The following is a 16299-nucleotide window of genomic DNA, read 5'->3' on the forward strand; positions in this document are numbered from 1 at the left end:
TTATCCTTGATATTATGAACAAAGACCCTTGGGTTTGTTAAACTGTTCAATCAGTCATTTTGTTTCCTATTTTTGCATTTTTTTTATAGATGTGACAGCCAGCAAGATATAGGAGATTATTCAGATAGTTAAGGGAGATAAAAATTTAATTGTGGTAGGGGGCTGGTAGAAAGAGGAAGAGAAAGGAAAATACTAGGTGCATATGGACTGGGAGGAGGTGGAGGGGGGAGGGGGGGGGGTGAAGGAATGAAAGAGGAAACCGCCTGGTAGAATTTTACATAGAGCATAATATAGTCATCACTAAAGCTTGGTTTAAGAATAATGAAAGAAGGTTGTATTAGAAGAAGAGACCTGGAGACACCACAATGTTTCACACTGATTATACAGGATGTACATAAAGTCTGGGAACACTTTCACTTATTTATTGCACAAGAGCCAAACATTATACAGATATTGCACATATGTCATTTTGAAGAGAAACCCTGAAAGTTTTTTGTCATGTATACCTGAATCACAAACATGGCGAGTTCAGTGCGAAGCAAGCTGTCTGTGTGTTGAAGTTCGACAAAAACAAGTGTGCTATAACTGTTCAATGGATGTTTGGAACCAAGTGCAGTAAGAAGCCACCAACAAGGAAGGCCATTTACAACTGGCACAACAGATTCGTTATGATGGGTTGCTTGTGCCCGGCAAAGAGAAGCAGACATCCCAGTGTGGGTAAAGTGAATGTGGAGCACGAACGAGAGACATTTATAAGGAGTCCAAATAAATTGGTGCATCATGCATTCCGTGAACTCGAAATGGCTCCAATGACAGTGGTGAAATCCCTGCAACAGAAGCTATCTATGAAACCATTCAAATTGGAGTTAGTGCAGAAGCTCAATGACGATGAGAAAGACAAGAATTTGGGTTTTGTTCACAGTTGCAACAACTGAATGAGGGTGGGGATGGCGCTGTTGATTGCTTAATTGTTAGTGACGAAGCCACTTTTCACACTAATGGAAAAATGAACAGACATAATTGTTGAATCTAGGGTACAAATCATCCATACGAAAGCATTGTATTTGAGCATTATTCCCCAAAGGTAAATGTTTTTTGTGCCTTGTCATGTCAAAAACTATACGGGCCACTCTTCTTCACCGAGAGCACTGTCACTGGATATTCCTACTTGGACATGTTGCAGCAATGGCTGATGCCTAAAATGCAACGGAACTCTCCATTCATCTTTCAGCAGGATGGGTCTGCACCCCATTTTCATTGTGAAGTTCATTGGTACCTGATCATGGGACTGCTGCATTGATGGATCAGCCATGCTACAGAAGGGGACAGCTGTTTCATGAAATGTCCTGCCCGAGCACCAGATCTCACTCCGCCAGACTTTTTTCTGTGGGGACACATTAAAGATCTGGTGTATGTGCCGCCTCTACCACGTGATGAAGCAGAGCTCTGGGAGAGAGTACAGGAAGCGACTGCTATAGTTGATGATGCCATGCTGGGATGGGTATGGCAAGAATTCGATTACCGTATTGACGTTTGTCGGGTTACTCATGGTTTGCATATAGAAAAAACTTTCAGAGTTTCTCTCCAAAATGCAATATGTATGACATCTGTACAATGTTTAGTTCTTGTGCAATAAATAATTGAAAGTGTTCCTGGACTTTATGTACACCCTGTATAATGAAAAGACAGAGATTTTGGAACCGATTTTAAATTTTAAGACATTTCAAGAGGTAAATGTGGACTCTGACCACAATTTATTGCCTATGAACTGTTGAGTAAAACTAAAGAAGTTGCAGAAAAGTAGGAAATTAGGGAGATGGGTCATGAATAAGTTGACAGAACCAGAGGTTGTTGAGAGTTTCAGAGGGAGTGTTAGGCAACACCTGACTAGAACAGGGGAAGGGAGTACAGTAGAAGATGAATGAGTAGATTTGAGAGATGAAATAGTGAAGGCAGCTGAGGATCAAATGAGTAAAAGAACAATGCCAATAGAAGTTCTTGGATACAACAGGAGATATTGAATTTAATTGATGAAAGGAGAAAATATGAACCTGCAGCAAATTAGGCAGGCGAAAGGGAATACAAATGTCTAAAAAATGAGATTGACTGGAATTGAAGAATGGTTAAGTGGTTATGGCTAGAGGACAGTTGTAAGGATTTAGAAGCATATATCACTAGTGGAAAGGTAGATACTGTGTACAGGAAAATTAAAGAGGCATATGGAGAAAAGAAGCAGTATGAATATTAGGAACGCAGATGGAAGAATTGTCTTAAGGGAAGCCGGAACGATCCATCTCCTCCATGTTAATTTTAGAAAATAGAAGGAACATTTTTTCTAAAACCATTAAACATATTGCTCTGAAATTTGGACTACATGTTCAGTGAATATTTCTCTACAAAGCTATAATGCCATGTTAAGAAATGTGTATTGGTTTTTGTTTTACAATTTTTTTAAACAGATGCTTATTTTTTGTCTAAAATTTTGCACTTTTTCTTCTATAACTCTTGAATTATACAATATTTTTTTACAATTTGTTATAAAAATGAAGGAAAAGAAGTAAACAATATTGTGTATAAATTTCATTGATATACTGTTTGCAGTTTTTGAGAAAATGTTCCTCAAAGATGAAAATTTTAAAGTTACGGGAAATGGCTTCCAAAGTTTTTTAATACATTCCTGCCCTTTCCAGTGTTAGTTTCCTTTTCACTGTTTTTTCTTCCCTTTTGCTGCATGTTGTAGGCTTTTGTCTCTTCTTCCTGCAACTCTTAGTCTTTCTTTATCAATTAGGTGCATTGTGGAAATGGTGTTGTGTCCTGCTTGGAAATCTAAACGTTTCAGCACATCACATTTGATAATGTTTCCTTCATTGTATGTTGCCACTGTATCATACACTCCAAAATGCAATGTTTTTATCTGTACAAACACTATTTTGGGAATCCTAATCCAAATTAAATTATTTACACTTTCATTTGGATTTTGTGTTTTCCCATGTAAACACTTTTCCAATAAACTTGGCTGTGATAAATCTCTGAATATGGGCTTAATTACATCAATTACAGAATTTGGCAAACTGTTTTTATGGGTATATTCCATTCGTGATTGGTACTTACACCATGAGTCATCACCTGTGGGGCACAGTGCATATTGTGGGTGCTCATTTGTTGATGCTGCATGAAAAAATAATTGCCCATACTGCTCTCCTCATATGCTCAACGCTTCTTGTATTTTGCCTAATAGCACACCCATAATACTTCTGCAATCTGTCAATTGCTTCATCTGTCAATCTTCCTCTTCCTCAAGGGTCTTACCATCACTAAGGTTCTGGAATCCTAATGTCTGGTTTTGTTTGTGCAAGCGAGCCCCCATCGCTTCTGCACATCTCCAATGCACTCCTGTTTTTAATGTGAATTTCATTGTCATAAGGTTTGAGTTCTTCTACAGCTTTATATCCCATAGAATCACTATCTCCTAGATAGTTAGTGTATCGTACATTATACCACTCCTGTGATCTGGAAAAAATTGCTTTCATCGCTCTACTCGTGCCATGAAAATTTGCTTCACAACTTTCACTATGTTCGTCCTTGGTACTTCCCTTATATATACAATGTTTTGAGAGAATATCAACATCAATTACTTTGCACCTGTCTCCACTGGTAGCTGTCACAACTCCATTTCGAGATTTATGACCTCTAAGTTGCCATGATCCATCTAAAGCAACAGTAAAATCTCTACAATTCCCATTATCTGTCACAGCTTCTTCAACTGCTTTCTTCATTGTTGCTTGTGCAATATCTTTAGCAGAAGATCCCACCAATTCATTATAAAATCCAAACTTGGTTGGTGGTTTTGGCAAGTTCATAATTCCACATAACGTTGTCCCTGCAGCACTGCCCTTGCCAATGCAATGCAAGCCATACACTAGCCTAACATTTATATCGCACACCTTTCCACTATTAACACTATGAGAAATACTGTTAGAATTAGAAAACAAAATTTCTGCAGCACATTTGTTACACTTCAATAACATTTTACATGCCAAACCAATGTGCGAAGTTATTTTCAATTCCAGTCCTCTTTCTTTGCAAACTTGGCATAATACATTATGTTTCGACATATTAGAGAGCAAGGAAATGTTAATTATTTCATTCACATCATTACTGTCACTTTCATAGTTTTCAGATTTTTCTTTGCTTTTACAAAGTTTCTTGCTGGAGAAAGTTCTATCATATTCATTTGGAGTAGTTGGTGAAGCAGTCTGAGCAGCATCTCCCTTCAAAACAACAAAAGATTTCTTCTTCCACTCATTGTGCCTTTTCTTAAACACTCAATTGCTGAAATGGGGCATATTGATATCCACAAACCAAATACGTAAAATAGGTATGAGCAAAATTCGTAAAATCTGCAAAATTGAACAGCTAAACAACACAAGTCAACACACATGGTATATCGGTTATGTTTACCAATATGAACAGTCACTTGTTGCAGAGATAGTCATACAACGTTGGAAAACAAAACACTGTCTAATTCCGCAAAGATACCCTTCTTGCAGCCAGCGAGCTGCGTCGTCAGAGGTGACACACCAAGTCGCTACAACCGTTTACGTGGCATGTCAACTTTGCAGCAATAAAAAACACACTTAGAATTCACTTAGAAGGGTGAAGCTTGATTTGTTTTATTCAGAAAACTCCAAATAATTTTATAATAATAATAAAAAAAAGCCTTAATTTTGTCATTTACATTGTCCGGTGCCCCTTAAGCAAAGAAGATAAGCTGAAAGGTAGAAGGAGTACATAGAGGGTTTAAAGTAGATGAACATGCTGGAAGTATTATAGAAATGGAAGAGGACATATATGAAGATGAGATGGGAGATATGATACTGCTTGAAGAATTTGTCAGAGTGCTGGAAGACCAAAGTCGAAACCAGGCTGTGGGAGTAGACAACATTCGATCAGAACTACTGAATGCATTGGGGCAGCTAATCATTACAAAACTCTTCCATCTGGCACACAAAATATTGTTGTTGTGGTCTTCAGTCCTGAGACTGGTTTGATGCAGCTCTCCACGCTACCCTATCCTGTGCAAGCCTCTTCATCTCCCAGTACTTACTGCAACCTACATCCTTCTGAATCTGCTTAGTGTATTCATCTCTTGGTCTCCCTCTACGATTTTTACCCTCCACGCTGCCCTCCAATACTAAATTGGTGATCCCTTGATGCCTCAGAACATGTCCCACCAACCGATCCCTTCTTCTGGTCAAGTTGTGCCACAAACTTCTCTTCTCCCCAATCCTATCCAATACTTCCTCATTAGTTATTTGATCTACCCATCTAATCTTCAGCATTCTTCTGTAGCACCACATTTCAAAAGCTTCTATTCTCTTCTTGTCCAAACTATTTATCGTCCATGTTTCACTTCCATACATGGCTACACTCCATACGAATACTTTCAGAAATGACTTCCTGACACTTAAATCAATACTGGATGTTAACAAATTCCTCTTCTTCAGAAACACTTTCCTTGCCATTGCCAGCCTACATTTTATATCCTCTCTACTTCGACCATCATCAGTTATTTTGCTCCCCAAATAGCAAAACTCCTTTACTACTTTAAGTGCCTCATTTCCTAATCTAATTCCCTCAGCATCACCCAACTTAATTAGACTACATTCCATTATCCTTGTTTTGCTTTTGTTGATGTTCATCTTATATCCTCCTTTCAAGACACTGTCCATTCCATTCAACTGCTCTTCCAAGTCCTTTGCTGTCTCTGACAGAATTACAATGTCATCGGCGAACCTCAAAGTTTTTATTTCTTCTCCATGAATTTTAATACCTACTCCGAATTTTTCTTTTGTTTCCTTTACTGCTTGCTCAATATACAGATTGAACAACATCGGGGAGAGGCTACAACCCTGTCTTACTCCCTTCCCAACCACTGCTTCCCTTTCATGTCCCTCGACTCTTATAACTGCCTCTCTGGTTTCTGTACAAATTGTAAATAGCCTTTCGCTCCCTGTATTTTACCCCTGCCACCTTTAGAATTTGAAAGAGAGTATTCCAGTCAACATTGTCAAAAGCTTTCTCTAAGTCTACAAATGCTAGAAATGTAGGTTTGTCTTTCCTTAATCTTTCTTCTAAGATAAGTCGTAAGGTCAGTATTGCCTCACGTGTTCCAGTGTTTTTACGGAATCCAAACTGATCTTCCCCGAGGTTGGCTTCTACTAGTTTTTCCATTCGTCTGTAAAGAATTCGTGTTAGTATTTTGCAGCTGTGACTTATTAAGCTGATAGTTCGGTAATTTTCACATCTGTCAACACCTGCTTTCTTTGGGATTGGAATTATTATATTCTTCTTGAAGTCTGAGGGTATTTCGCCTGTTTCATACATCTTGCTCACCAGATGGTAGAGTTTTGTCAGGACTGGCTCTCCCACTGCCGTCAGTAGTTCCAATGGAATACTGTCTACTCCGGGGGCCTTGTTTCGACTCAGGTCTTTCAGTGCTCTGTCAAACTCTTCACGCAGTATCATATCTCCCATTTCATCTTCATCTACATCCTCTTCCATTTCCATAATATTGTCCTCAAGTACATCGCCCTTGTATAGACCCTCTATATACTCCTTCCACCTTTCTGCTTTCCCTTCTTTGCTTAGAACTGGGTTTCCATCTGAGCTCTTGATATTCATACAAGTCGTTCTCTTATCTCCAAAGGTCTCTTTAATTTTCCTGTAGGCGGTATCTATCTTACCCCTAGTGAGATAGGCCTCTACATCCTTACATTTGTCCTCTGCCATCCCTGCTTAGCCATTTTGCACTTCCTGTCGATATCATTTTTGAGACGTTTGTATTCCTTTTTGCCTGTTTCACTTACTGCATTTTTATACTTTCTCCTTTCATCAATTAAATTCAATATTTCTTCTGTTACCCAAGGATTTCTACTAGCCCTCGTCTTTTTACCTACTTGATCCTCTGCTGCCTTCACTACTTCATCCCTCAAAGCTACCCATTCTTCTTCTACTGTATTTATTTCTCCCATTCCTGTCAATTGCTCCCTTATGCTCTCCCTGAATCTCTGTACAACCTCTGGTTCTTTTAGTTTATCCAGGTCCCATCTCCTTAAATTCCCACCTTTTTGCAGTTTCTTCAGTTTTAATCTACAGGTCATAACCAATAGATTGTGGTCAGAGTCCACATCTGCCCCTGGAAATGTCTTACAATTTAAAACCTGGTTCCTAAATCTCTGTCTTACCATTATATAATCTATCTGATACCTTTTAGTATCTCCAGGGTTCTTCCATGTATACAACCTTCTTTCATGATTCTTAAACCAAGTGTTAGTTATGATTATGTTGTGCTCTGTGCAAAATTCTACCAGGCGGCTTCCTCTTTCATTTCTGTCCCCCAATCCATATTCACCTACTACGTTTCCTTCTCTCCCTTTTCCTACACTCGAATTCCAGTCACCCATGACTATTAAATTTTCGTCTCCCTTCACAATCTGAATAATTTCTTTTATTTCATCATACATTTCTTCAATTTCTTCGTCATCTGCAGAGCTAGTTGGCATATAAACTTGTACTACTGTAGTAGGTGTGGGCTTCGTATCTATCTTGGCCACAATAATGCGTTCACTATGCTGTTTGTAGTAGCTTACCCGCATTCCTATTTTCCTATTCATTATTAAACCTACTCCTGCATTACCCCTATTTGATTTTGTGTTTATAACCCTGTAGTCACCTGACCAGAAGTCTTGTTCCTCCTGCCACCGAACTTCACTAATTCCCACTAATTCCCACAACCTATCCATTTCCCTTTTTAAATTTTCTAACCTACCTGTCCGATTAAGGGATCTGACATTCCACGCTCCGATCCGTAGAACGCCAGTTTTCTTTCTCCTGATAACGACATCCTCTTGAGTAGTCCCCGCCCGGAGATCCGAATGGGGGACTATTTTACCTCCGGAATATTTTACCCAAGAGGACGCCATCATCATGTAATCATACAGTAAAGCTGCATGCCCTCGGGAAAAATTACAGCTGTAGTTTCCCCTTGCTTTCAGCCGTTCGCAGTACCAGCACAGCAAGGCCGTTTTGGTTATTGTTACAAGGCCAGATCAGTCAATCATCCAGACTGTTGCCCTTGCAACTACTGAAAAGGCTGCTGCCCCTCTTCAGGAACCACATGTTTGTCTGGCCTCTCAACAGATACCCCTCCGTTGTGGTTGCACCTACGGTACGGCTATCTGTATCGCTGAGGCACGCAAGCCTCCCCACCATCGGCAAGGTCCATGGTTCATGGGGGGGACACAAAATATACAAGGTGAAATACCCTCAGGCTTCAAGAAGAATATAATAATTCCAAGGGTGTGAATATTACTGAACTATCAGTTTAATAAGTCATAGTCACCAAATATTAATGTGAATTCCTTACAGAAGAATGGAAAAACTGATAGAAGCCAACCTCAGGGAAGATCAGTTTGGATTCTGAGGAAATGCAAGCACAAGTGAGGCAATACTGACCCTACAACTTATGTCAGCAGATAAGTTTGTAGACTCTGAGAAAGTGTCTGGTAATGTTTAGTGGAATACTCTCTTTGAAATTCTGAAGGTAGCAGAGTAAAATACAGGAAGCGAAATGTGTGTTATTAAATCTGTGTATTTAACAGGCAGTAAAGAAAATCAGAAAAATTTGGAGAAGGAGTTAAAGTTCATAAAGAAGAAATAATAACTTTGAGGTTTGCTGATGACATTGTAATTCTGCCAGAGACAGCAAAGAACTTGAAAGAGCAGTTGAATAGAATGGACACTGTCTTGAAAGATGGATATAAGATGAACATCAACAAAATCAAATCAAGGATAATGGAATGTAGTGAAACTAAATTAGGTGATGCTGAGGGAATTGGATTACTAAACAAGACACTTAAAGTAGTAGATGTGATTTGTTATTTGGGCAGTGAAATAACTGGCAATAGCGAAAGTAGCAAGGATATAAATTGTAGACTGCCAATGGCTAGAAAATTGTTTCTGAATAAGAGAAATTTAGTAACATCAAATATAGGTTTAAGTATTAGGGAGTCTTTTCTGAAAGCCACGAATGGAAGTGGAACATGGATGATAAATAGTTTAGACAAGAAGAGAATAGAAGCTATTGAAATGTGGTGCTACAGAAGAATGCTGAAAATTAGATGGGTAGATAACTAAGGAGGAGGTACTGAACATTATAGGGGAGAAAATAAACTTTTGGCACAACCTGACTAGAAGAGGTGATCAGTTGATAGGACACATTCTGAGACATCAAGGCACCACAATTTCACTATTTTCAGCCGTATAGGGCTTTACTGCTAGATAACTATGTTTAATGACATCCTGTAGGGTAAAATATTCCGGAGGTAAAATAGTCCCACTTTTGGATCTCCAGGTGGGGACTACTCAGGAGAATGTCATTATCAGTGGAAAGAAAACTGGCGTTCTACGGATTGGAGCATGGAATGTCAGCTCCCTTAATCAAGCAGTTAGGCTAGAAAATTTAAAAAGGGAAATGGATAGGTTAAAGTTAGATGTAGTGGGAATTAGTGACGTTCAATGGCAGGAGGAACAAGACTTCTGGTCAGATGAATACAGGGTTATAAATACAAAATCAAATAGGGGTAATGCAGGAGCAGGTTTAATAACGAATAAAAAATAGTAGTGCAGGTAAGCTACTATGAACAGCATAGTAAATGCATTATTATAGCCAAGATAGACACGAAGCCCATGCCTACCACAGTAGTACAAGTTTATGCCAACTAGCTGTGCAGATGATGAAGAGATTGAGGAAATGTACAATGTGATAAATGAAATTATCCATATAGCGAAGGGGGATGAAATTTTAATAGTCATGGGGGACAGGAATTCGATAGTAGGGAAAGAAAGAGAAGGAAAAGGAGTAGGTGAATACAGAATTGGAGTAAGGAATGAAAGAGGAAGCTGCATGGTAGAGTTTTGCACAGAGCATAACTTAATCATAGCTAACACTTGGCTTAAGAATCATGAAAGAAGGTTCTATACATGGAAGAGGCCTGGAGGCACTGGAAGGTTTCAGATAGATTATATAATGGTAAGACAGAGATTTAGGAACCAAGTTTTAAATTGTAAGACATTTCCAGGGCCAGATGTGGACTCTGACCACAATTTATTGGTTATGAACTGTAGATTAAAACTGAAGAAACTGCAAAAAATTGGAATTTAAGGAGATGAGACCTGGATAAACAGAAAGTACCAGAGGTTGTAGAAGGTTTAAGACAGAGCATTAGAGAGTGACTGGCAAGAAGGGGGGGGGGGGAGAAATACAGTAGAAGAAGTATGGGTAGCTTTGAGAGACAAAATAATGAAGGCAGCAGAGGATCATGTAGGTAAAAAGGTGAAGGCTAGTAGAAATACTTGGTTAACAGAAGAGATACTGAATTTAATTGAGGAAAAAAGAAAATATAAAAATGTAGTAAATGGAGCAGGTGAAAAGGAATACAAACTTCTCAAAAATGAGATCGACAGGAACTGCAAAATGGTTAAGCAGGAATGGCTAGAGGACAAATGTAAGGATGTAGAGGCATATATCACTAAGACTAAGGTAGATACTGTCTGCAGGAAAATTAATGAGATCTTTGGAGAAAAGATGACCACCTGTATAAATATCAAGAGCTCATATGAAGAAGATTTCTAAGCAAAGAACAGAAAGGTGGAAATGGAAATGGATGTAGATGAAGATGAAATGGGAGATGTGATACTGTGTGAAGAATTTGACAGAGCATTGGAAGACCTAAGTCAAAACAAGGCCCCGGAGTAGACAACATTCCATTAGAACTACTGATAGCCTTCGGAGAGCCAGCAATAACAATACTCTACCATCTGATGAGCAAGGTGTGTGAGACTGGAGAAATACCCTCAGACTTAAAGAAGAATATAATAATTCCACGAAGGAAGAATATAATAATTCCACGAAGAAAGCAGGTGTAGACAGGTGTGAAAATTACTGGACTATCAGTTTCATAAGTCACGGCTGCAAAATACTAACATGAATTCGTCAGATGAATGGAAAAACTGGTAGGAGCTGACCTCAAAGAAGATCAGTTTGGATTCTGTAGAAATGTTGGAACACATGAGTCAGTACTTTTCTTAGAAGATAGATTAAGGGAAGGCAAACCTATGATTCTAGCATTTGCTGACTTGGAGAAGGCTTTTGACAATATTGACTGGAAGATCTTGGCACAGTGTTACACCGTCCGGGTTATCTGGATACTTCCCACTAACACCAGCCTATCCGAACTCCGGAGATGGGAACTTGCCCTTCAATATATCCTCTCTTCCTGTTATCCACCAGGCCTCAATCTCCGCTAATTTCAAGTTGCTGCCACTCATACCTCACCTGTCATTCAACAACATCTTTGCCTCTGCACTTGTGCCTCGACTGACATCTCTGCCCAATCTCTTTGCCTTTAAATATGTCTGCTTGTGTCTGTATATGTGTGGATGGATATGTGTGTGTGTGCGAGTATATACCTGTCCTTTTTTCCCCCTAAGGTAAGTCTTTCCGCTCCCGGGATTGGAATGACTCCTTACCCTCTCCCTTAAAACCCACATCCTTTCAGCTTTCCCTCTCCTTCCCTCTTTCCTGACGAACCAACCGTGGGTTGCGACAGCTTGAATTTTGTGTGTATGTTTGTGTTTGTTTGTGTGTCTATCGCTGCCAGTGCTTTCGTTTGGTAAGTCACATCATCTTTGTTTTTAGATATAAATTATTATATTGGATAGATAAAAAACCTACCCACCTAATGACGGCGGTACACACATATAAAAGACTGTTGTAATTGGCAAGCTTTTGGAGCCAGTGGCTTCTTCTTCAGGGAGAAGGATTGAAGGTGAAGGAAAAGGACTGGAGAGGTCTAGGAAAAGGGGTAGATTTCAGGAAAGTCACCCAGAACTGTGGGTCAGGAGAGAGTTAGGGTACGGGACAAGAAGGAAAGACTGATTGTTTGGGACTGCGTCGGACAAGATTTGAAAAACTGAGAGCTTAAAGGTGGAAGACAAGGTAGGATGCAGACAGAAATTACTACTTAAACATCATGCATGTGTTAATAAGAGTAAAAAGTTTTGACTTGGGTCTTTCAGTGCTCTGTCAAATTCTTCACACAGTATCATATCTCGCATTTCATCTTCCTCTACGTCCTCTTCCATTTCCATAATATTGTCCTCAGGTACATTTCCCTTGTATAGCCCTTCTATATAGTCCTCCCACCTTTCAGCTTTTCCATCTTTGCTTAGTACTGGTTTTCTGTCTGAGCTTTTGATTATTCATACATCTGCTTTTCATTTCTACAAACATTTGTTTTATATTCTTGTAGACATTATCCAAATGGGATGGAAATCAATAGATGTATGTCCATGTACAGACAAACAAATGATTACAATTTCATAGAAATCAGATGAGTTATTCAAGAGGAAGAGCTTCACAAATTGACCAAGTCAGTAACACATTGGTCCACCTCTGGCCTTCACGGAAGCAGTTACTCGGTTTGACATTGTTTGATAGAGTTGTTAGTTATCCTCCTGAGGGGTATGCTGCTATATTCCGCCCAGTTGGTGTTACATCATCAAAATCCTAATGTGGTTGGAGGGCCCTGCCCACAATACTCCAGACTTTCTCAGTTTGGGAGTGATCCAGTGATGTTGCTGGCCAAAGTAGGGTTTGACAAGCACAAAGACAAGCAGTAGAAACTCTTGCTGTGTGCAGGCAGGCATTATCATTCTGAAATGTAAGGATGGCTCGCCATGAAGGGCAACATAAAGGGACATAGACTATCACTGACATACCATTGTGCTGTAAGGGTGCCCTGGATGACAACTAAAGAGGTTCTCCTATGAAAAGAAGTGGCATCCCAGACCATCACTACTGATCGCCAGGACATATGGCGAGCGACAGTCATGTTGGTATCCCACCTCTGTCCAAGGCCTATCCAGTCACATCTTCAGACTAGATTCTCATTGACTGGAGTAGAATTGCCTTCAGTGATAAGTACTACTTCAAACTGAGCCCCGGTGACCAGTGAAGACGTCTGCAGATGCCCTGGACAGTGGTCAGATACCAAACTAACTGTCACCCGCCATACAGCCCGGCATTCAGGAGTGATTGTCTGGGGTGCCATTTCTTTCCATAGTAGGACCTCTTTTGCTGTCATCAGCAGCACCCTCATGGCATAGTGGTAGATCAATAAATTCTATGACCTGTTTTGTTGCCCTTCATAGCAAGCCATCCTAGGCTTACATCTCAGCAAAATAATGCCTGCCTACACACGGCAAGATTTTCTGCTGCTTGTCTTTGTGCTTGTTAAACCCAACCTTGACCAGCAAGGTTGCAGGATCTCTCCCCATTGGAGAAGGTTTGTATCATTATGGGCAGGCCCCTCCAACCACTGCAGGATTTTGATGATCTAATGTGTCAAATGAATAGAATTTGGCACAATGTCTCCCAAGGGCATATCCAAACTGAATAACTGCTTGCATAAGGGCCAGATGTAGACCACAGAGTTATTGACTTGGTTAATCGGTGAAGCTCTTTCTCTTGAATAAATCATGTAATTTTTTCTGAAATTGTAATCATTCTATCATTCTACCAATATCCATCCCATTTGGATAATTCCTTCATGGCACATTACTTTTTTTTGTCTTAGAGTGTACATCTATATCCTACCATTTGTCCTCTAGCTATCCTGCTTAGCCATTTTGTATTTCCTGTAAGTCTCATTTTTCAGACATATGCATTCCCATCTGCCTGCCTGCTTCATTTGCTGCATTTTTATATTTTCTCCTTTCATCAGTTAACTTCAGCATCTCCTGCGAAATCCAAGGGTTTGTACTAGCCATTGGCTTTTTACCTATTTGATCCTCTGAAACCTTCACTATTTCATCTCTGGAAACTCCCTGTTCATCTTCAACTGTATTTCTTTCCTCTGTTTCAGTTGATCGTTGCATAATGCTTCCTGTGAAACTTTTAATAACCCCTGGTTCTTTCAACTTATCCAGGTCCAATCTCCCTAGTTTCCTACTTTTTTTGCAGTTTCTTCATTTTTAGTCCACGGTTCACAACTTATAAAGTTTGGTCTGAATCCACATCTGCCCTCCGAAATATCTTTCAATTTAGAATCTGTTTCTGAAATCAATGTCTTCCCATTATTTAAACAATCTGAAACCTTGCAGTGTTTGCAGGTCTCTTCAACATAGACAACCTTTGTGTGATTATATATAAAGTGTTAACTCTGATTAACATAAGTTTGTGATTGATGATTCAGTGAGTTGAGTGGTAGGTGCCAGCTGCCATATAATTGTAGTTCCTTTTTGAGTTATACTTGCTCGCTGCTTTGTCTGTTTCATAGGTACGTGCAGCACCTTATAGATTGTGGCTAATTGCATGCAAGGAACAGTGCACCCCTGGCACTGCAATCTGTCAGTAATAAACTAATTTTAATTGGAATATATCAATGATTAAATTATGCTCTGTGCATAATTCTATAAGGCAGCTTCCTCTTCCATTCCTGTACCCCAGTCCATATTCTCCTACTGTTTTTTCTGCCTTCCCCTTGCTGCTACTGAATTCCATTCATCCATAACAATTAAATTTTCCTCTCCTTTAACTATATGTATAATTTCTTTTATCTCCTCATTCATTCCTTCTATCTCTTCATCATCTGCAGAGCTAGTTGACTTAGAAACTTGTACTACTGTGGTGGGTGTTGGCTTTGGTCTATCTTGGCTAGGAAAATGTGTTCATTATGCTGCTCATAGTAACTTACTCACATTCTTATTGCTTTATTCATTATTAGACAGTGGCACCGACTTAGAGGGGGGGGCAAGGTACTTTGTGCCCTCCCAATAGTTAAAAGTAGGGGCCTCTCCTCGCCCCCCTTCCCCAATATTCAAACATGCATTTCTCACTGCTCTCTCCCCCTTCCTCATCCTTTACTGGGAAATTTGTTAAAACTTGCACATACATTTTTGCATAATAGTATGCAATGATTATGTAGGAAAAAAATACCGAGTTTACAAGCTATTGCGTATTCATTTCTGCTACTCCTCCAACCTCTGCATATGACGAACTGTCATGACAGGGTTTGTCCCCTGCACCTGTACTATCGCACACTTTTACGGTACGGAGGTACGCGGGGAACAAAAGCTCACATGAGCTCGCAGTGCTTTGGCTGCTAGGATGAGCTCCACTTCCTCCCACAGCAGTCTGCTGGCAGCTTGTAAAAGAAACTAATGAGCAATAGTGACACCGAATTTGATGGCGATCACTAGGACTAGGTAACATTAAAGACTCTTAATTCATTTTTGTACATTCTATTGACAATCACTAGGTACAACACCACACAAATCAGCACCAGCTCCAGGGATTTTGCCACCCCATGCGAACATGTCAAGCGCACCCCCACCCCCTTTTTCGACATAGTCAACTTTTCCCACAATATATTTCATACATGATGCCCTATTTTCACATATCACGCTCATTAGTCTCTTTGTTGTGAATATGTCTTTAAGATCAAAGCAGCAGTCAGTGCAATACATTTTAAGCCATTTTTGTTGGAGGAAATGTTTCTTTCGTAAATTGGAGCACACTGTTTCTGTACCATAGATAATTTTCAATAAGACCCTTGATTTTATGAATCATCTGAATTTCCAATTTATGCTCACATTCCTTCATTTACGCAAGATGGATTTGCCACCCTCAAAAATCTGCCGCCCTAGGTGATGGCACAGTTCGCCCCTCCCTAGAGCCGGCCCTGACAATAATCAACACTATTGTTACATGGCTACTTCTTGTTAGGCGCACAGTACTGTTACGCAGGCCGCAGCTAATGTTGGCAGCGAACGTAAATATTCCGGAGCTGGGCATCGCCAGTGGTCAGTTAGTCTTACTGTGACTCGGTTCAGTTGTTAATCTTTCATCCCTTACTGTCCAGTTTAAAATGGACAAGTTTATAATTAGGAAGAAATGTGACAATTTGGCAAGTGTTAGCGATGGTGAAGCTAGACCCAGTGTTAGTGGTGCTGTGTGTGGCAACAAATACACTGATAGTGACAGAACTGTGGTGGTGACAAAAAACACTGTTCCCGGAAAAAAACAACGCTGTTATGAGCCCTCTTGGAAACAGCAATGTGCATGGATTGATTAGAATAAGGTAAAAGATGTTATTTTTTGCAAAATTTGCAGACAAATGTTTGAAGAAAATCGTTTTCAGTTTTCTCACAAAACGGAAAAAACTTTCATGGAAA

The 16299-nt window shown here is 39.7% G+C and overlaps 1 protein-coding gene across 1 annotated transcript in view; it reads left to right on the forward strand.

Annotated features, from left to right (window-relative positions):
• The window catches only part of LOC124711630, a 198965-nt gene that overhangs the window by 109231 nt on the left and 73435 nt on the right, over positions 1-16299 (forward strand). The window lies entirely within an intron of this gene.

The sequence above is a fragment of the Schistocerca piceifrons genome, chromosome 1, assembly GCF_021461385.2.
Source record: "Schistocerca piceifrons isolate TAMUIC-IGC-003096 chromosome 1, iqSchPice1.1, whole genome shotgun sequence".
Taxonomy (NCBI): Eukaryota; Metazoa; Arthropoda; class Insecta; order Orthoptera; family Acrididae; genus Schistocerca; species Schistocerca piceifrons.